Below are 21,029 nucleotides of genomic sequence, written 5' to 3' on the forward strand. Positions count from 1 at the left end.
ACCTTTTTGCAATCTAGCCTTGTTTAAGTACACCATGACATAATCTCCAATGGAGAATTGAATGTCCTTTCTTCTTTCATCTACCTTGGCTTTTAGCTTTTGGGTATTGTCTTGAATAGCCTTTTGACTTGTTCGTGTATCTCTTTCATGGTTTGGGAAAAATCTTCAGCATGTCCACTCCTATTCTCCATTCCTCCAAGATCCATCAATTCATACACACCTCTAGGATGTATACCATAGACAATGTCAAAGGGGCTTTTACCTGTGGTTCTATTCCTGCTATCATTGTAGGCATACTCTTCTTAGGAAATGATGACATCCCAAGCTTTTCCATACTCCTTAGTTAGGCATCTTAAAAGATTAACTAGCACCCTTTTGACCACCTCAATCCAACCATTAGTTTGAGGATGGTATGCTGATCCAAATGAAAAATTGGTGCCAAGTCTACCCCACAAAATCTTCCAAAAGTGACTCATAAATTTCACATCTCTATTTGCAACTATGCTTAATGGAAGGCCATTAATCCTTACCACTTCTTTGAAGAACAAATCAGCAATGTGGCTTGCATCATTGGTTGTTTTACATGGGATGAAGTGCCCCATTTTGTTGAATCTGTTAACAACCACATAGATAATATCATAGCCTTATTTTGTCTTGGGTAGTCCTACTATGAAATCCTTGCTCACACATTCCCATGGTCTTTTAGGGACTGGTAAGGGCTAATAAAGACCTACAATGCTCATCTCTCCTTTAGATTTCATACACACCATGCATTATTCCACGTACTTCATCGCATCTTTGACTAGTTTAGGCCAATAATAGAACCTTTGGACCAGTTCTAAGGTTTTGTTGACCCCAAAGTCTCCACTTAGACTCCCATTGTGTTTCTCATATATTAGGTTCTCTCTTATTGATCCCCTTGGTACACAGAATTGATTACCCTTAAAGAGAAACCCATTTTGCAAGGTAAATTCAGAATATTTTCTATGAAAGTGGTTCTCAAAATCTAAGCATACTTTTTATGCCTCTACAAAGTCTTCATCCTCCTTGTAAAGACTCTTAAAGCTTTCTATCCCAATGCTATGCAATTGTACTTCTTGAACTGTCAACACTCTCCTACTCAAGGCATCTGCCCCTTTATTCATTTGTCCTTTCTTGTGTTTGATTATGAAAGTGAGTGCCTGCAACTACTCCATCCACTTCAAGTGCCTATTACTCAACTTTTCTTGAGTGTTGATGTAGCTTAGGGCCTTATTATTAGTAAATACAAAAAGTTCCTTTGGCAATAGATACTGCCTCTACTTCCTAAGGAACTGGACTAAGGCATAGAGTTCAAGGTCATAGGTAGAATACTTCTTTTTGGCCTCATTAAAATTTTCACTAAAGAAGGCTATTGGCCTACCTTCTTGGCTCAACACTCCCCCTACTACTAGGCTACATGCATCACATTCTAGGGTGAATATATTTTCAAAGCTAGGTAGTTACAAAATAGGTTGGGTATCTACTTGCTTCTTGAGCATTTCAAATAATCTTTCAACTTCTAAGGTCCATCTAAACTTGGACTTAACCCCACCCTTTATGGTTTCTAACAAAGGTGCACATATGCCACTAAAGTTTCTAATAAACTTTCTATAGTATTGAGGAAGACCATAAAAAATCCTTACCTCAGTTAAAGTAGTAGGTGATGGCCAGTTGAGGATTGTAGCAACATTCTCTTGGTCCATCTTCAAGGCATCCTTAGACACCACAAAGCCTAGATACACCAATTCTTACTTGAAGAAGTCACACTTCTCAAGATTGATGGCAAGCTTCTATTCATGAAGTCTCTTTAATACTACTTCCACATGCTTGATGTTCTCCTCCTTAGTCTTGCTGAAGATGAGTATATCATTTAGATACACAACTACAAATCTACCCATGGAGTCTTTAAGCACTTCATTCACGAGCCTTGTGAATGTGCTAGGAGCATTGAAGAGACCAAATGGTATCACTAGCCACTCATATAGCCCATTTGTAGTTTTAAATGTTGTCTTCCATTCATCTCCCTCCTTAATCCTGATTTGGTGGTATCCACTCTTCAAGTCCAATTTAGTGAAGTACTTTTCTCCTCCAAGGCAATACATAAGACCCTCAATCCTAAGTATGGGAAACCTATACTTGATTGTGATCCTATTTATAGACCTTGAGTTTGTACAAAATCTCCATTTCCCTCCTTTCTTGGATTCTAATACCATAGAGACTGCACATGGGCTTATGCTCTCTTGTATCAAACCTTGATCCATTAATTCTTGTACCTACCTTGCCACTTCCAAGTTTTGGTCTGGAGTGAGCTTGTATGCTACCTTGTTGGGTAGGGATGCACTTGGAACAAAGTTAATTTGGTGACTTATGACCCTTCTAGGTGGTAGTGTAGTAGGAGTTCCATCACTTACTATGTCCTTATATTTCTCAAGAAACTCTTGTACTTCCATTGGTAATGGTCGTTTGACTGTGTTATCTTCTCCTTTAGACTTCAACACTAATGCATAACTCTAACTTTCCTCTTCCTTGAGGTCTTTAAAAAATTCTTTACCACTACAAAATAGTACACTAGGTACCTTGGTCTATGGCTCTTCTCCCTCCAACAAAGATTAGATTTTGAATGTCCTACCTCCCTTCTTAAATGAGATGGAATTTGCCTTCCCATAATGCATTGTTTCTCTATCAAAATGCCACGATCTTTCCAATAGCAGATGGAAAGCATCCATGGGTAGGATGTCACACAAAAACTACTCCTTATACCTTGCAATAGGGAAGTCCACCCAAGTTTTCTCATTCACTAGTATGCTCTAACTATAACACCTCGTCAAGGGATCCATAAGAATTAACCTAAAGTTTTACTAAGTTTTCCAAACATTTTTTTTTTAAAGAAAGAATATCATACACATCAAACCATAAAGTAGTGGAAGCAATAACATACAATCATAACTAAGCAACATCACAGATTACATTCCTTAAGGATCTCAAGACATTGAATCACATTTAAATTTAATTAGTATCAAGTCTAACAATTACCACATCCACGTGAAAGAATAATTAAAAGCCCAAAGTCCATTTAAATAATATACATTTGTTCTGAATGCCACTTGACAATAAAATTTGGAATGCTCAATCATCCACTGTACATGTCAAAGTGTATGAAAGGTTGAAAGAATATACATTTATAAAAATAGATTACATCATCCCTTTCAGATCCATGATGCAAAGTACAATACAATAAGAGAAATCAATCAACATAAAGATATAACTATCCATCATAAAGATACAACCATCCATCATAATGTACAAGGATAGAATGAAAGGAAATGCAGATAAGAAAACTCTAGCCACGGTATCAATGGGCGGATCTCAATGGTAAGAGTAAAAAGCACTACCACCCGACTGTGTGGTAACCCAAAAAGGCCCACTCCCACTGCTCTAAGGAGATAGTCTCAAGTCCCAAATAGGATATCAATCCAAATATCAAAAGTAATCTCTAAGTCCAGGAAACCCTAAAAGCAATCTAACTCAAAGGTTCCAAGATAAATCGACATCTAGACCCAGAGGCACACAAAGACACGTAGGAAATCTATACTGCTAGTGGGCAAGTATCATCACATGAATCAACGCTATGGTTACCCAACTAGTCTTTTAATCCTCTGCCCCCCTAGTGACCCTATGTGGCACTAGTATCCTCTCTTACTGACAAGGCATACTAACGAGTCGGGTTACCTGGCTAGTCTTTTAATGCTCAGGCCCCTTAGTGACTTTTTGTGGTACCAATATCTTATTAATTCATTTTAAACCCATTTAATGAAATGTTATCACTTATTAAACTACTTACAATGGGTTCCCCTAACACCCACTTTGGGCCCTGGCCTCCATTGCAAACCACTTCCCAAATTAACATACAGATTACCTATCCTAGACTCATAAAAGTATAAATCAAAGAATCACAAATCTCACCTTAGCCCTATACAAGTGACTGGAAAGCATCAAAAGCTAATCACAATAACACATCAGTTCTCTATGAGCAACTAGAAAGCATCCCCAAAAAATACTAATCAAAGACTCAAAATGGTTAATTCAAATATGTCATACATTCACCTCAGCTTCACACAAGAACACTGGAAAGCAATAATGAACAATACATACAAACTCATCATAGAGCATACTAGACACATTACCATGGTTGAGTTTAAAAGATTGAGATCAATACATCAGCATGACATCACAAACACAGAACCCCCAAGCCTCTAGTAACATCCTAAGATTGGTCAAAGCTAGGTCAACCCAAACCTAAAGCATAAACAACATACCAACAACAATGTAGGTTGTAGTTTGGTTTAATCTTGAAAACACAGTTTCAGTTTATAGTAAGGTTTCAATTTTCATTTCAGTATAAGTTTTCGAGTAAACAAGATTTGCATTTTAACCCTTAACAGTATAACCCAATTCTTATATTTGGAATAAAATGCACAGATACCCCTATTTGAATTACAAGTTAATTAATATAAATAATTTAAGGGGTAATTATTTATTTAAATTATTGAAATAATAAGTAATTGATTTCTAAATAAAATAATTTACAATTTTATTAAAACTAATATTATTATTAATAATAATATTTAAATAAATTTAAAACTTCACTAATAATTTCTATCATTAATTAAAATTTAATTAATAATTATTAAAAAGGAACTACATTTTCATTCATTAATTTTTATTAGATTATTAAATATTGTTGGTGTAAATAAGTATTTACTTATTACACTTACTTAAGTTTACTTAGGTTAATGCATTATTTAATTATTTTGCATTATTTTATTATTTTTATTTGTGAGACACTTAGGAGTTTGTGCACCTTTTTGAGTTGTCATGTAGACAACACAGGAGTATACAACTCTATTTTAGCACATGGTGTCTACAACACTGTTTTACGTGTCACACCTTTGCAGGCTTATCCTCTCATCACCACACTTACTTCCATGCTTAATGGAGGATAAACCATATCTGGTGGACATATGCTTGGTTGTATGACTTATCATGGTGCTGATTACGAGACATTCTAGATGTATCTCAGAGGCCTTTATATATAGGCACTTCTAGTGTACTTTTACATTACATTGTACATTACATTAATGATGGCATGTTGAATACATTGTCATTCTGATCAGACTCTCTCTTTGGTCTACTGTGTGCTTGTGTTTGAGTTCTTAGTTCCTAGGTGAATTTTGCCCTTAGGCAAATTCTTACAAATACTAATAAAAATTATTTAAATATTAATAAAAATTAATCATAAAATTATTAATAAATAATAATTTAAATTAATAAATATTAATAAAAATTATTAATTAAATAATAATTAATTTTTTAATAATTTTTTTAAAACAAACTTAAAAATATTTGCATATAACATAAGCATTTAAAGGCCCGCCAGCCATTCAATTAATGGCTACGACCATAAACCTGTGGCTATTGCCGCACCCGTGCTACAACTGCATCAGTCATTAACTGTTGCTGTTGTAGCACTACTACGAGCAACAACTACGACTTTTAAAGCTGTCGAAAGGTAAGGTTGGGGGGGTGGGGGTGTCACGGCCCCACCTCCCCATTTTTTTTTTTTTAAATAATTTTGTTTATTTAAAATAAAAACAAAAACAAATTCCCCCCTCTATAATATATATATATATATATTATAAACATTTACAATTTTAGTCTGATAGGAAAAATATAGTCAACCATTCAAATTCCCAATTAAAAAATTTCCATTTATTTCAAACCCTCCCATACAAATTTCTTTCATCTACGGAATGACAATTTCTCATTGATTTTTCGATCTCTACATATAAAAAAGAATCAACATGCATACCAGAAATTCACAATATTAAAACACTCGTCAGAAAGAATTATTCAGATCACCATTTGACAGACATGAAGAAGACAGGAAAAGAAATAACGTAATTAACTTTGTGAATTAATCACAAGAATCTACCTGGACTTTGATGCTAAATCACTACGCCCAAAAAGGTTTGTGAGATAAATTTCTCCTCTCAAAACCTTCTTTCTTCCAAAAGTTCCTTCTTCCCAAAATTTTTCCATCCTTCAAAAATGAACCCTCAATTGGTGATAAGGAGTTCTCTCCTTAAATCGGGGCACTAATTGTGCAATCACCTAAGAGGAATCCTTGCTCACTAGACATTAACTCTTTATTATCTTTTCTTTATCTTTTTCATACACATTTAATGAATTATAAAATAACTTTATTTAATTTTGTTGGTAAACATATTTGTCACAGTAGAATTGGCCCAATGGAGTGTGTGGCAAACCGTTCACAACAGTTGGATAGGCCCTTGATATGCAGCCTTCCTTTGCGTTTAGAGGGGCAGCTCCCTCGTATGATATAATTTTGAAGCTTTTCAAATAGATATAAAATTAAAATTAAAAGGGGAGAAAGCTCATGATGACGAATGCACCACACGACTTCAAGGCTTTCCCAAACTACTAAATTAAAACCGCTAATAACAACAATCAAGATCTACGCTTGAAAACTATTACTAGCACAATGTTGATCCATAGATTCACAAACATCTACACCATACCGTGAGAATGCTCACTACAAAGAGAATCAACATTCTAAACAATTTAGATTTAGAATCAGAGAACTCAAATGTACTTCCTTTATTTCCTTGCACCAAGAAAGTAAGAAATAACTGATTACACAAAAACAACAATTGTACATACTTTCCAAAAATTGTTTTGTGATCAGAGCATAAGTTTTCCCCTCTCTATCCAAGTCCAAAAAGTCCCCTGTAAGATGAAATTTTCAAGAATTTATAGCCAATTTAGAATAACCAACTTTTCGAGTTCGTAACTACCCAAAAAGTTGGAGTTTGGACTACTTGAAGATGGTTCGTAACCAACTCTAACCCTTAAAGCTTAACTACAGTTAGAAAAACCAAAACTAGAGATAACTCTAAAGTTGACATTTTTACAAAATACATCAATAAAATTCTAAGACAACTTTTTCCTAAAACCAATTCCACACATTTTCGCTAAGAAACATAAATCATGATCCTCTTCCTTCTATACCTAAGTTTTCATCTAACATTAACTAATCATAAACATCCGTTGAATTACCATCCCTCGTTAGATGTGTTCCCTGGTCTCCTCTAATATTGCAAAATTTGAATTTATAGCACGTTGGTGTACAACAAAGTGAGGATGATAGTAGTGAGGCACCTCCATTGTTGCAGGAAGCAAAGAGTTGTTGTTATGATGATTGAAATCTTCTTCTTCTTCCTTTTCAGGGTTTTGAATCCCTCTTATTCTCTTGTGTGAATGAAGAAGCTTTCTATAAAACTCCACCTCATTAGACTTCTTCTGCAACTCATTCCTAAAATAATCCTGCTGTTGTTTGCGAAAGGCCATGCTGCCATAGACAGGCTCTCTGATCCTTCACTCTGCTTCCCAACACAAGGAGTTCACTGCCATCTTCTTATCTTCAAAGGAATCTAGCTGGTTCAGTATCTTCAACATTTTACTCACTCCATACACCTATGAACTACTTGAAATCTTCTCGCTTCCTCTGGAGGGAAAAATGGTGCCAATGGGAAATCTGCCGTGCACTTCCTCCTTTGATGCTTGCACGCTGCACACGCTTGGTTTGGTGCCAAACTTACCAGATTGTTATTATTCATGTTATTGGATCCCATTTATTCCCCCAAATATGACACACCCACAAAATGTTTTCCTCCAAAACCTTCAATTTCTCCTTCAGTTTAGTTTTTCTCTCTTTTCATGCCCGAGCCAAGGCATCAACTCTTGCTCTTGCCCTCTCACAGAATGTTTGGAGTTCCTCATCATCAGATTTTTTTTTCTTATGATGATCATTCTTGTCAATTGATGATTCAAAATACTCTGGAAGCTTCTGTGCTGGCTTAACCTCCCCAAGAACCGAGGATTCACATCTACCATTTTGATCACCAGAATTCTTCAAGCAAATTTTGCAGGTATTCTTCGATCTATGAGCATCAAACAACATGTGTTTATCTCTGTCTGAAAGACATCTATATGCCTTCAACTGTGGCCAAGAAAGGTAGATAGCAAATCAGAGGTCATTGATTTGGTCAATTCAGAGCAACAAACACACCCTTCAATGTCAAACAAAGAGCTCAGACACAAGCTTAAATGCACCCTCTGCTTTGGGATGCTTCTTTTTATCTGGATGCAATGATAATGCAAGTTGGCGATATCTTCTTTTAATCACATCAATGCCTTCATTCTCTTCTACCCGATTTTAGCCTTGGGATGAGAATTCTCCATCAAACAAAAATCTGCTATAGTTGGAAGCTTCTTAGTCTATTATGAGTATTCGTTGTTGAATTGAGATGGAGGAGAAATTTTTTTGTAGATGCTTTACAACTTGTGTGGTTCTGTTTTAAATTTCTTTGACTCTCATTTGCCATTTTTCCAAACAGCTCATGCATAATGCAATAATATCATGTCAGGTGGATTCATTGCATCATCCATGGCTTCATGCTTTGCACTAGACTAGATTTTATTAAGCAATTATCATTGTCATCGAGTAGCTATGCCTCTCTGAGGTATTCTGTCAAACAGATTCTACGCATTCTGATGTTTTCAATGAGCCGGCTGCACGCTAGGAAGATGGGAGTTACTTTATAATCTCTGTTTAAGAGCATTGATTTCTCAATGGTTGGAGAAATATTTCATCCTGCACGGCTACTTATCAATAATGGAGTGTGTTAAAATGACATGATCCTCCTTTGATTTCATGCTAGCAATATTTCAAACATAGTGAGAATTACTTAAAAGCTCCACTCTCCACTTGCGGCTTGTTAATGTATTCTTCAAACCATTATTGTGTTGGTTGTATCTCAACACCATCTATGAGTATATATGTAAGATATACCCACGCCAAGCGTCAGTATTCCCTCACTGCGTGCAGGATGGATGTGGACATTTTCTCAAACATTTGGAAATTTCCTCTGCTCCTAACTTTCCTCGCTTGCGGCTTTATCTTTGTATCATTATCACTTCAACTGTGTTGTTTTGGGTCGGTTTCTCTTCACTAGGATCAATAGATAGAATGTTGGCATGCTGCCTAGCCGTCATGGGAGTTGCCAATAGAAACAATCTTACATTCTGGGTTAATGATTCCACAAGCTTTCCATTCACTGTATGCATAAGTGAGAGACATGATAACTGCATTCCAATCCTTGTGAGCAACGAGTGTTATCTTTGTATGTGATCTTCATTAATGATTGTAAGATCATCATAACCATGTTCGAAAATCTCCCTAATTGCATTGCCAAAGCGATGTCTTTGAAAATTGATAATCATCTCTAATTGTATGCCTTTGGTTTTATGCCTGAGATTGAAAGTTACGTCTCTATTCTGCTTTGGTAGCTATCCATAGACATTTTTACTGCACATTCTTCCTGTGTAATGATTTCCAAAACCTCTGTTAGGAACCAGTTTTAGATTGCATCTTTCAATCTTTACTTCCAGCCGACAATTAATTGGAAGTTAGAAATTAATTTCGGGTTAGAATTAGGTTAAAAAGTTTGAGTACGGGGAGAGAGAGTCCTTTAGTACATGGAGAGAGAAAAATGGGAGGAGAGAGAGTGGAAACTCAAACCAAAACCTTAACCCGTACTTCTTTCTAAAGATTTTAGTACGTGGTGAGAGAAAAGTACGGGGAGAGAGAAAATTTGATTTTTCAATAGGACTAATCTCTCTCTCTCTTATTGAATAATTAATATAATTAAACTCTCTGTAAAATATTTAGGTAACAAATTTCAGTTGACTTCTCTTTTTAATTAATTTATTAAATTTCAATCTCATGCACACATTATGCAATCTTAAAACTTTTTAATAAATTAATATCCTTTTTTTTTTAATTTTTAATTTATTTTTGAAACATTAATTGATAGAATATTTATTAACTTAAATAATAATAGTAGTTAGCATTTATTTAAAAATGAACTCTAAATATATTATTATTAAATTAAATTAATATTATCACGTTCTAAAATTGAACTTATAACTTTTATCTTTAAATTTAATTCTTTTTATTTAATTAATTTCCCAATTAATTCAATATAATTAAATATTAAAAATACCATAATAATTTTCCATTAACTTAAATCATTAATTTAATCATTTAATTTGACTTAATTAATATAAAAACCACCAAAGACCCATAAGACGAAATATGAAAACCCATCATAGAAAACCACATACAAAATCAAACTAAAGGGTTATAATCATGAATTAATGTCATACGACACATTCAAAAGGTAACCAACTCAAATTCTTGTCCTAATTTTCTAGGACAAATGGGTTTAAAGGTTAGGATTTGGACTTAAGAATTTATCTCCCCTCTCTTACCATTGAGATAATGCGATAGGGTATGCTCATCTTGGAAATTCAAGGAAGTCGATACTCAGTACCTACAATCTGCATAAAATCCATGCATGTACAAACACATATATACTAAGTTAAATAGACAATGGTAGGAAGTGGTACATCATGTAGATCCCGACTAGTAGGTGACTACAATTCCCTTCTTTAACCACATTAGAAATGCCATACATAAAGAAAACATACATGCACACCATACACATGTAGTATGGGGTAAGTATCCATAAGAAAACACATATGATAATCCATCTAATTAATCATCATTAATAATTGAAAACATTGTAATAATCATCATGCATACATGAAGTATAGAGTACCAAGTAATCTCATCATAAATCAACTGAATCTGAAACAATATCTGATAATCTCAAAACAATGCTACTAATCAACAAGCATAGAAATGACCTAAAAGAGTTCATCAATGATAATAGAAATGTAAACTAGGGGTAGGCACTATACTAACCCTTATTGAGCCAAGTCACCTTATAAGGATTCACATGAGGTATCTTAATCAACTTGAGCTTATTATCTTCCTCTTTTGATATTATATTATTAGTAGATCCTAAATAAAGCTCTTCTATGCTTAGGTTCATTAGGAGTAGGTTTTTTAATCAACACCCTTCTAAACATAATATTCTCTCCCTTTTTCTGACTCTATATGGTCCACTTCAAAATCCTCCCTGCAATTGTCATCTTGAACATGTGCTATCCTCTTTTCAGGGTTAGAAGAAGAAGACTTATCAGGACATCTATATGCTATATGGCCTAGTTATCCATAGTTGTAGCACTTCATAGTGGCAAAGTAAGAACTATTCCTATTTGATCCTCTACCTCTATTTGAGCCTCCTTGGTTACCCCTACCTCTACCATAATCTCCTCTATAATTTCCTTCACTGGTTTTCTTAGTGAGATTGCTCTCACCTTGATTCCTCTACACATTACCTCTACCTTGGTAACCTCCTCTTTGTCCTCTCTAATTTCTTCCCTTGCTTTTGTCTTTGAAGTTGCAATCCCCTTTGTTTTTTTTCTTTTCCTCCATCGTTAGGGCTAGTTGATGGCACATTTGGAGAGTGGTAGATGCCCACAAATTAAGCTCCTCTTGGATATTTCACTTCAAACCTCCCAAGTATCTAGCAACCTTTATTGGCTCCTCTTCTTGCTTCTTGGATCCAAGACACAATCTCTAAAATTATTCTATGCAAGAGGTCACATCTAGGTCTTTTTTCTTCATTCCTTGCCTTCTTTTATGGAGTTGGATCTCAAAGTCTTCAGGTAGGAAGTTCTTCTTTAACTAAGTAACCATTACATTCCAATTGGCTATGGGATTCTTTCCCATGTTGATTCTCTCATCTTGTAGATACTTGCACCATGTTAATGCTGAGCCTCTGAGTCTTGACATAGCCACTTTGACCTTCTATGCCTCTAATACCCCTTCACACTCAAAATGGTTCTCCATGCCATCTAAGTAATCCATTACTACATCAATGTCCATCTTTCCACTAAAAATTGGCACACCTTCCAATGTTTTTCCTCCTAGGGCTTTGATAGCCTTCAAGAAGGGCTCTTCATTCAAGACATGGTCAAGTTTAGGTACCGCATCCTCTTTTGCTACCTCCTTATCCTTCTTATTGTCTTCTTCTTCCTTCCTTTTAGCTACATCAACAACTTCCTCTAATTTTGTCTTCACCTCTTCCAAGGCTACTTAAGGAGTCCATTCTTCTTCTTTTTCTCATCAACTTCTTTCACTAACTCTGCATTAGTCACCATGCTAGACTCATTCACTTACTCTCCAATAGCTGCAAACATACACCACTTTTTCCTAAGTCTTTAACTTGCTCTGATAACACTATGATGTGACACATAATCTTACTATTAAACCCCAAGCTCTCCTATGGTATCCTTAGGTCTTACACTTGACCTAATAGGGATTCTACTCACCATATTCTCCTTACAACTCTAATCAATAGGTCCTGCCCATTCAATTGGATGCACTTCAATAAGGTAGAACAAACTTGCTACTAACTCCTATCAACACAAGTAACCTCTGAGTGATCATTAGACCTCCCAAATAGTTATATGGTAATCTAGGAATGGTTTTAGACTCCTTTTAAGGTCCTTAATAAAAATAAATCTTGAAATCCTAATCAAGTTCCAATTTAGGAGCAAAAATGCATCCAAAGGCTAGAAATAGGGCTACAAGAATTAGCCCTCCAATTGCGGAAAAACTCAAATAACCTCTAAATATCCTTAACAAGGGCTAAAAAAATAGCCATTCTAGATACCCTTTAAGAGTTCTTAAAGATTTTGAGGGTCTAAGGACATCAACCTGTCCTTAGAGTGCTAGCACAAAATCAACCTTAAATTAAGGGTTTTAAGTGTTTTTTCAGCAATCACATACAAGAACAATTTTTTCCACTCTCAAAATTCCACCACAGCTTTCCATTTGGTTTGGGGTTACTCCACAACACCTTCAAGAATCTCCCAATCTCATGTTTAAGTATCAATCATGTTCAACCTCTCCAAATCCACTACTCTGCTCTATGATCCCTAACCAAGTTACTAGGACTTGCCAAGGGCATCACTGCATAAATAGCTCCTCCACTTTCTAGGGCCCCATCTCCACTGTACAGAATGTACATGGAGTCATGTTCCAATTCCTAAAAGAATCTATACAAAGCATATGGTGGGAAATGGCCCTATGACCCCATTTGTACCAATAGTAAATTTAGCCCTAAATTTCAATGAGAAAAGGTCGCATAGACAACTAAAATTGTCGTCAATCTTTTTTCGTCGATTTTTTTTGTCACACTAATTTTCCGTTGAAATTTTGACTTTAAAAAGGTCGACTTACTAATGAGAGGTTCATCAATTTTCTTAGTCCAGCTTGAACTCTTATTTCCTTATTTGTGTCCATTGTTGGTCAAAATTTTGACCAATTATGGTAAAAAAAAATTTAAAAAAAAAATTAAAAATTAAAAATTAAATATAATGGTAAAAATTATGTGTTTTAGATCTTTGTAATATCCAATGAATTCAATTTTCACCCAATACAATTCTTCATTTTAACTTTTTTTGATACCAAATAAATTCAATTTTCACCCAATGGACTAGGAGTTATGACCACACAAATTTGGGGTACCAATATTAAATAATTTCCATCTTTTCTTTTTATTGTTGTAACTAATCCTTCCTAATCCTACTATCCATTTAAACTTCCAAGGAGGCAACATGTGGAAACTCTTTGGATTCTGACAAGAACCATAGTTTAGAAGTTCATTAGGTTTTTCTAGTAATGTACATACAAAATTTGAATCAACGAGGCAAAGTTGAAGACATGCATCTCTTCCACAAGGTTTGTCAATTTATATCTTAAAATTGTATCCTTGTAGCTACATGAGTCTTAAGACAATCCAAATATCAAAATAATAACAAAGTAATCATAAAACATATGATGCTAACTTGTAAGACATCACATTGTCCAACAGTTGCATAAATTTGATGTGACTTCCTAATAACAAAGGGAAAATGAAATTGAATATATTTACTGTAGAAATGTGCATGTATTCTGTCAAACTAATGCTTTAATTCAACTGCCCATAGCCTACATCAACTCCATAAACAAAAGATGTGCCATGCTAAAGCAAGGAATTTGCAAAGCCACCTATGGATAGACTAGAGTCTAATGCAACTTTTCCAGCAACATCAATACTTAATTTCTCAAGTGCTCCCTCCAACTTGTATCCTGCTTTGCCAATGGTTTTCTTGTTACAAGGGTGTCTGATGTGAAGAGAAAATCCCATGGCATATACAATGAAAATATGTTGTCAGCTACTACTAAAGTCAAGAGTATTAAGGATAATCACCTACATACATATTTTGGAACTTCAGCACTGATTTCAATGGAAGCCTTCTCTGAAATAGACATCCTAGCCTTGCCTGCCACTTGCTCGTCAACTAAAATCTTGCCTGCAAAAGATAGAATCCCTACAAAAATCATGCAACCTAGACATGAACATGGATCAGATCAAATATGAATTACACATTCAGAAATAGTTAGAGTACAACATAAACCTAAGCTTCAGTAGTGATAAGAGATCAAACATTAAAGATACAATCCTAGAATTAATAAATTGCTTCCTAATGGCATTTAACATAACTGTGCTTCACATAGGCCTCAAGGTCTTTGATAGCTTCCAAAGAAAGCTACCAGATCTCTTTTGAAAATTCCAAGTATTAGTGCAAAGCACTAAAAAATATAAAGAGTGTAACCTACAACAAATATAGCTCCTTGACAAACAAGTATATAGTAAGTAGTTTACCTTAAACATAAGCATCACTAGAATCACAAATTAGTAGTAATGCTTAGTGGATGTTGTAAATTTCCTTAATATTTTACTTGTTGTAAACTTTTACATGCATTGTTTTTCAAATATTTGATATAATAGCATTTTATCTTCCCAGTATATTGATCTCTATCCTTGAATATTATCCACCCTCAGAATCTAAGATGTTAGATATTAAGTTTTTACCTCTAAAATGTCAAATCATAGGTAAGGCATGTGAACTGTTTTATAGAATGCCTCAAAGAAATGTCATAAACTGGTCATATAGAGCTTAAACCTAAAACAAGGCAATACAAAGATCAAGCTTTGCATGGTGATAGTAAAATACTGCATAGCTTGATACCTTCCATATAAGCACACGTCTTGGTTGGATCTAGAAAGATAGCCACTGGTTATAGAGGCAGATCCTTCCTATCGATTGATGCTATTGTGATCATAACCCATTATTGGAAGAATAGGCTATATAGAAGTTGCACTTGTGTTTCCTTCCTGTATATTGATACAACTAGATGAGCTAACTAAAATCATGGAGAGTCATGACCCTTGTAGAGTCATGCCTCTTCGGTGGCATGGCCAACTGTCCATTAGTTAAGACAAACTATTTATAAGTAATGAGCCTGATCTCAATACAAGTAATGAGCCCAATAAAAATACAAGTAATGAGCCCGATAACATTAATATGCCAATACAAACATCAATTGCCTTACTACTTTAATATGCAGTTGATCATACTGCCAATAGGCAATGTGTTGCAAACATATATATTATTCCAAACACACATAGAATCAGCGATTTCTATTGAAGGAAAATTAGAATTAGATGGCTTTTCCGAGCCATTCTCAATTTCTTCCTGTGGAGTATGTTTCTAAGAAGTTCTGTGGAAAATCCTTAGAGAAGACATTTCATGCAGCATGCTATTTTTCACCCACAAAATCATCCATTTTAGCTAGTAATATAAAGCACTCTTTCAAGATTGGATAATGAGATCTAAATCATTCTACAGTTCTTGAGCAGAGAAAACACCAAGGAAACAAGATAGATAGTACTTTTGAAAGGGTACAATAACCTCTATAATTTTTCAAAACCTAGAATAATGAACTTAAGGGAACCTTTAAAAACTAGAACATCATGCAATATCACACTCATATGCTATTTTTCAAACCAAAGGTTACAGACAAGAAAACAAAAAGAATTTTACATCTTGCACAATTTTTTTATGGGAAATAAATTAATCTAATACTCAAGCCAAAGTAAGAAAGCACATTAAGGACATGCGAAGAGGTCCGGTAATGATAAGCTAGTCAAAAGAACCACAATTACAAGACCAATCAAAACTGACAAAAAAGTAATGCCTTGTATGAACCTTAGTAGTAGCTGGAAGTTCACAGATACTTTCTGGCTGAATGTGAAAACCTAGATGAAAAATACAATTTAATTAAACTCTACTCTATCTGCATATCCACTACAAACAAAGCTTTTCTAAAATAGATGTAGTTGAAGTCTTAATGAGAAAAATATTAGCCTCTTTAGAGTGCCAAAGTTACACTGCGAACCTTAAATAGTATTATCAGCCCAACTAGGACAATCCATGATAGACCATAACCTACCAAGAAATTTATTAAAACATTTTAGATAGCATGGATCATCTAAATGTGATAACCCTCATGTTATAGTAGTACCTCACACAAAATTCTATGCTAAATGAGGGTATGAAAACATAATGCATAAGTATTTACCATTGTGTTCACAACAATTAAAACTAATGTTGGAATCAAGGAGAACAAAAATTAAGCAAGACCATGGAGCCAGGGAGGATTTAAATACAGCTATAATGACTGTTTTTTTTTTGCAAATAATAGCTAAGCATTGTAATAAGGAAAATCAACTTGGTATAAATACATAAAGGAACAAAGAGTAAAAAGAGTAATGACCGTAGAATGATGCCCAGTTATTTTTGAGTGCTGATATGGATTCTGAACAAAGGAAATGATTGAAAAAAAAAATGCAAATGAAATACCAACGAAATTGCATGCTTATAAACTATAATTTTTTTTTTAAAAATACTCAGATAAAGAGGCACAAATTAGTTAACAAGGACTTACTGTAAGAGAAGTATCCTTTCCTGTGGTGTATAACTTATAAACAATGCCATATTGAAAGATAACAAATTGTAGGCTCAGTATATTCTCAAATATTCTTCCCCTCAAGGACTGGATATGTACTTGCAAAAAGTACATTTTTTATATCACACAACGTGCCAATATGAAATGTGTAACAATTATTTTACGATTGACGTTTTGACTTCACTCATAGACTGTACAATGCTGGGATTCAAGGAATATGGCTGACACTTTTGAAAAGTCATCTTCCTTTAACATGTCATCCCTCATAGAGTTGCCTCCCTTGGCAATTGAAGTGACACAATTAGATGTTAAAGACGTGGAACTAAATATCAACTATTTTAGACTAGAAAAAAGAGTAGATGGAGAAAGGATATGCAACACAAATATATGTGAAGGATTGGCACATATTAATGAGTCTGAGAAAATCTATTTAAGGAAAAATGCAATTATTCAATACTTGAGGACAAGAGGAAGTAAGCAGATCTAAATATGAAAAATGTGGCAAATTAATGAAGAGTTGGTAGCAAGTTTGTGAGGAAGAATTAACGCAGATGTAAAATGATTTGTAAATAAGTTTGAGCAAGTTTATATTTAGGCCTAAAAGAGGGATATAGTAGATCTGAAGGAAATTTTTAGTAGATCTTCAAACAAGTTATGGACAGATTTAAGGATTTCTACATTAAATTTATGGAGAAATTTAAATGTAGAGTTTTAAGAGAAGTGCAAAGAGACTGCATCAAATATGTATGGTCAGATTTTATGAAGGCAAAGAAAGTGTTTATCATCAATTGAAAAGGAAATATTTTGAGGAGAAGAATACTTATTTGGAAGTTAGTGCTTCCACATGCCAAGCTATCTTACTCATGCATTTCTTTAAATGAACAAAATCCATGCTACAATATATAAAATTTTAAATCATAAATGTCATGTAATATACTATGTTTTGTAAGTAGCCATAGTTAATAAAAGACACAGACAAGTCTCTACCTGCTCCTGTGCACCGACCATGTCCTTCTTTTCTGCCTGGAATCCAATGTAAAGTGGAACAAAGATTAGTCAGGACCTTAAACAATGAAACCCTAAAATCTAATTTAAACTAAAATCATTGGAATTAGTCCGGTAATGGACTTATGACATCAAACTAGATAGAGCTAAAAATTACCTTTTTATTGGTGGCTACGTCTTCTGCATGCTTAACTAATGATGTTCCCTCACTAGTTACATGCTATAGAAAAGAGATGCATAATGAGAAACCAAACCACAATGAAATCAAAGAGATTTGCTTTCATCTCCAAAAAAATCTTGTGAATTTGGAACTGAACGGCTTAGCAGATTTCTAATTAATATTTATACCTACTTGAAAATTTGAGCCACAAGTTCCAATCCTTTAGGTATCCTACAAAATAATCTATACATCCTTGAAAGATCATCCACCTGCACCAAAAGTCAGAAACAGTAGAAGATTGTAAGCAACAAAAATACTAAAAAGCATGGTCGCAACTCCCACACAAGTAGCAATATTAAAACTCATAGACCAAAATAATACCTTGTCATCTCTTAGCAATGCATGGCAACCTGAATGTTCCTTCTCCAATAGTTGACTCTCATACTGAGATAGTAATTCATTTTGTACTTTCTGTAAAAAAGAACACAAAAATGAAACCTTTTCATCTGATTTTGAATTTTGGCTTCAGAAAACTATTAATGCGAGCCCTAGACATTCCTAAAAGCCTTGGGAAGTACAATATCAAAACTTGAACATCTAAATTCTAAAACAAGCAAGTTGATTTTCATGTCTATTTATTAGCAACATTTTTATGGTTGGCTGAATCCACGGATTCTCATAGAGATAATGTGTATTTTATAAAGACTTACTTCTATAAAATTCCTGTTCACTACTAGAATGCAGATAATGGGCAACTGTCTCTTTTTCTCACTTCAAACATTCCTCAGCCTGTAGTACAATATTGATATGCATTAACTTTTAGTTAAAGAGCCTTTTCATAATAGAAGGCAAAATTGTCAAATCATGTTTCCTTTCCTAACTCCCCCTTCAGTGCTGACCTTGAGCATATAATCTGGACAAGAATCCTCTAAAATCCACGAGGAAGCCTTTTGAGAATAGTAAGAAGCAGTGTCTTCCAACATGGGTACTTCGAAATCCTTTTCATAGAACTCCATGCTACCCATCCCAATCTCTACAAAGATGCCAAGAACATTTTTCAACAAAGCCCGATCAATTTGTTCTCCTTCATGTTCCTTATCAATCTGAGATAACATTTGTGGATAAGAACATATTTAGTAAATAAATAAAATTATTAAAAATTCTAAAGAGCTGTTGACAAATTATCAACATTTTTAGAAATATACCAGATTTATCACTACATCCTTTACATTATTCCTAATTTCTTGGTAGACCTGTAAAAGGGAAAACATTGTTCCAAAATTGCTAATGATATTTAACATATTTAATCTACTCATAAATATCAATCCTACTACCATATATATGATAAATAGGTGAAAAACAATATGAAGATACAAAATAGAGCAACAATATTGGATATTTATAGTTATACTGACCAGTTCATGAAAGCATCAAAACCAATCAACATCAAGATATGTTGAGGAAGTATATTATCTGTATGAATGCCTTAAAAATATTCATAAGAAAATCAATCTAGGGTGAGCAGTATTTATTCCACAACATAGCTTTTAAACAAACAAATGTGAACCTCACAAAGCCTAACATTAGAGAGAGACATGAAGAGAAGATAAAAGGTGTTGATAAACAATTTTAAATGAGGACTTGAAACATGACATTAGGCATGTTCAACATAACAGAAAATCTCACAGAAAGTAGAGTACATTATCTTGAGAAAATAATAAAATATGCTTGATCCTGGAAGAAAAGAAATAATGACTATGAGCTTCATATTAAAGTTCTCAGCTATTCCAACTATATGCAAAAAAAGGTTCCATGCAAGTTTCTAGTAGGAAATGTCTATAGTTCATCATCCTCATACATAAATCTCCTCAATACAATTGAAAACATGGTTAGAGATTTAGGTTCTTGTCAACTCATGTGAAGCAAGCAGTTCACCAATCTAGCCTTATTTGTATGGTTGACTAGAGATCTATAACCTTGATACCCATCTCTTTGTAGACTTGCACACAGGCTTCAGAATACTGATGACACAATTCATTTGTCCGTAGCAAAAATACCACTATAGAATCCAAAAAAGTTAGGCCAAATAGGTAGATTATAGAATCATGAAATTGTGAACCATTACACACACACAAGAAGAATAGTACCTTGAAGCACTACTAACCAAATCTTCATTAACAGGTGGGCAACTTCAAAAAATCAAGCGTGTCGACTCTGAGAGGTCTTGATTTGTTTACCCCAAACTCAAATTAGATAATTGTCATCATAAAAATTGAAATATCTGTATCTTTTGAACGATATTGAAGAAATCCAAACATAGAATACTGACAAAAATTGTACCTGGAGATAGGTTGCCATTCTCTTAATGTTCTCAATGTATTCAGGAAGTTGTACATGAGGACCTAATCCTGAGGGGTGAGGACCCATAGAATCATTTCCACTGAAATATACAATGATTAAAGAGGGCTGTGGAATTGCATCCTCGGTGAGCCAAAGCAATAAATATATTAGACTGAGAATATCCAACATTTGCATATAGAGCAGCTACAACACCAACTTCCATATCAAACACATGAATAAACTATTGAAATGCTAAAAAGTATATGACCTCATCTATATGGTAATCATATTCTGGTTTTGCTGCTTTGTGAACAAGCAAGCCATGACATTGAGATATAATTTACAATTATCTGTAGAAACGAAGCATGATGAACAAAAAAGATAGGAAAATATAAACTTCCAAACATAATTTTTCAGCTTAACTAGTGCTTCTTGGATCAAAATCTTAGGAAACGCCACTTATTAGAAGATATATGGCATACAATACATAATTACAATACAAACCAACTAAAGTCAATAAAAGTAGCATGATGAATGGGATACTAAACCTATTCTTGAAGTCCCTCAAGCTTTTAATCTATCTTTTTTATT

The 21,029-nt window shown here is 34.2% G+C and overlaps 1 pseudogene; it reads right to left on the reverse strand.

Moving 5' to 3' along the window:
• Window positions 1-17,869: 17,869 nt before the first annotated feature.
• Window positions 17,870-19,369, reverse strand: LOC149542754 (cullin-1-like; annotated as a pseudogene).
• Between the last annotated feature and the right edge of the window lie 1,660 nt (window positions 19,370-21,029).

Source organism: Cupressus sempervirens, chromosome 8 (assembly GCF_028749045.1).
Source record: "Cupressus sempervirens isolate cs-2001-9-10 chromosome 8, ASM2874904v1, whole genome shotgun sequence".
In the NCBI taxonomy this organism is placed as follows: Eukaryota; Viridiplantae; Streptophyta; class Pinopsida; order Cupressales; family Cupressaceae; genus Cupressus; species Cupressus sempervirens.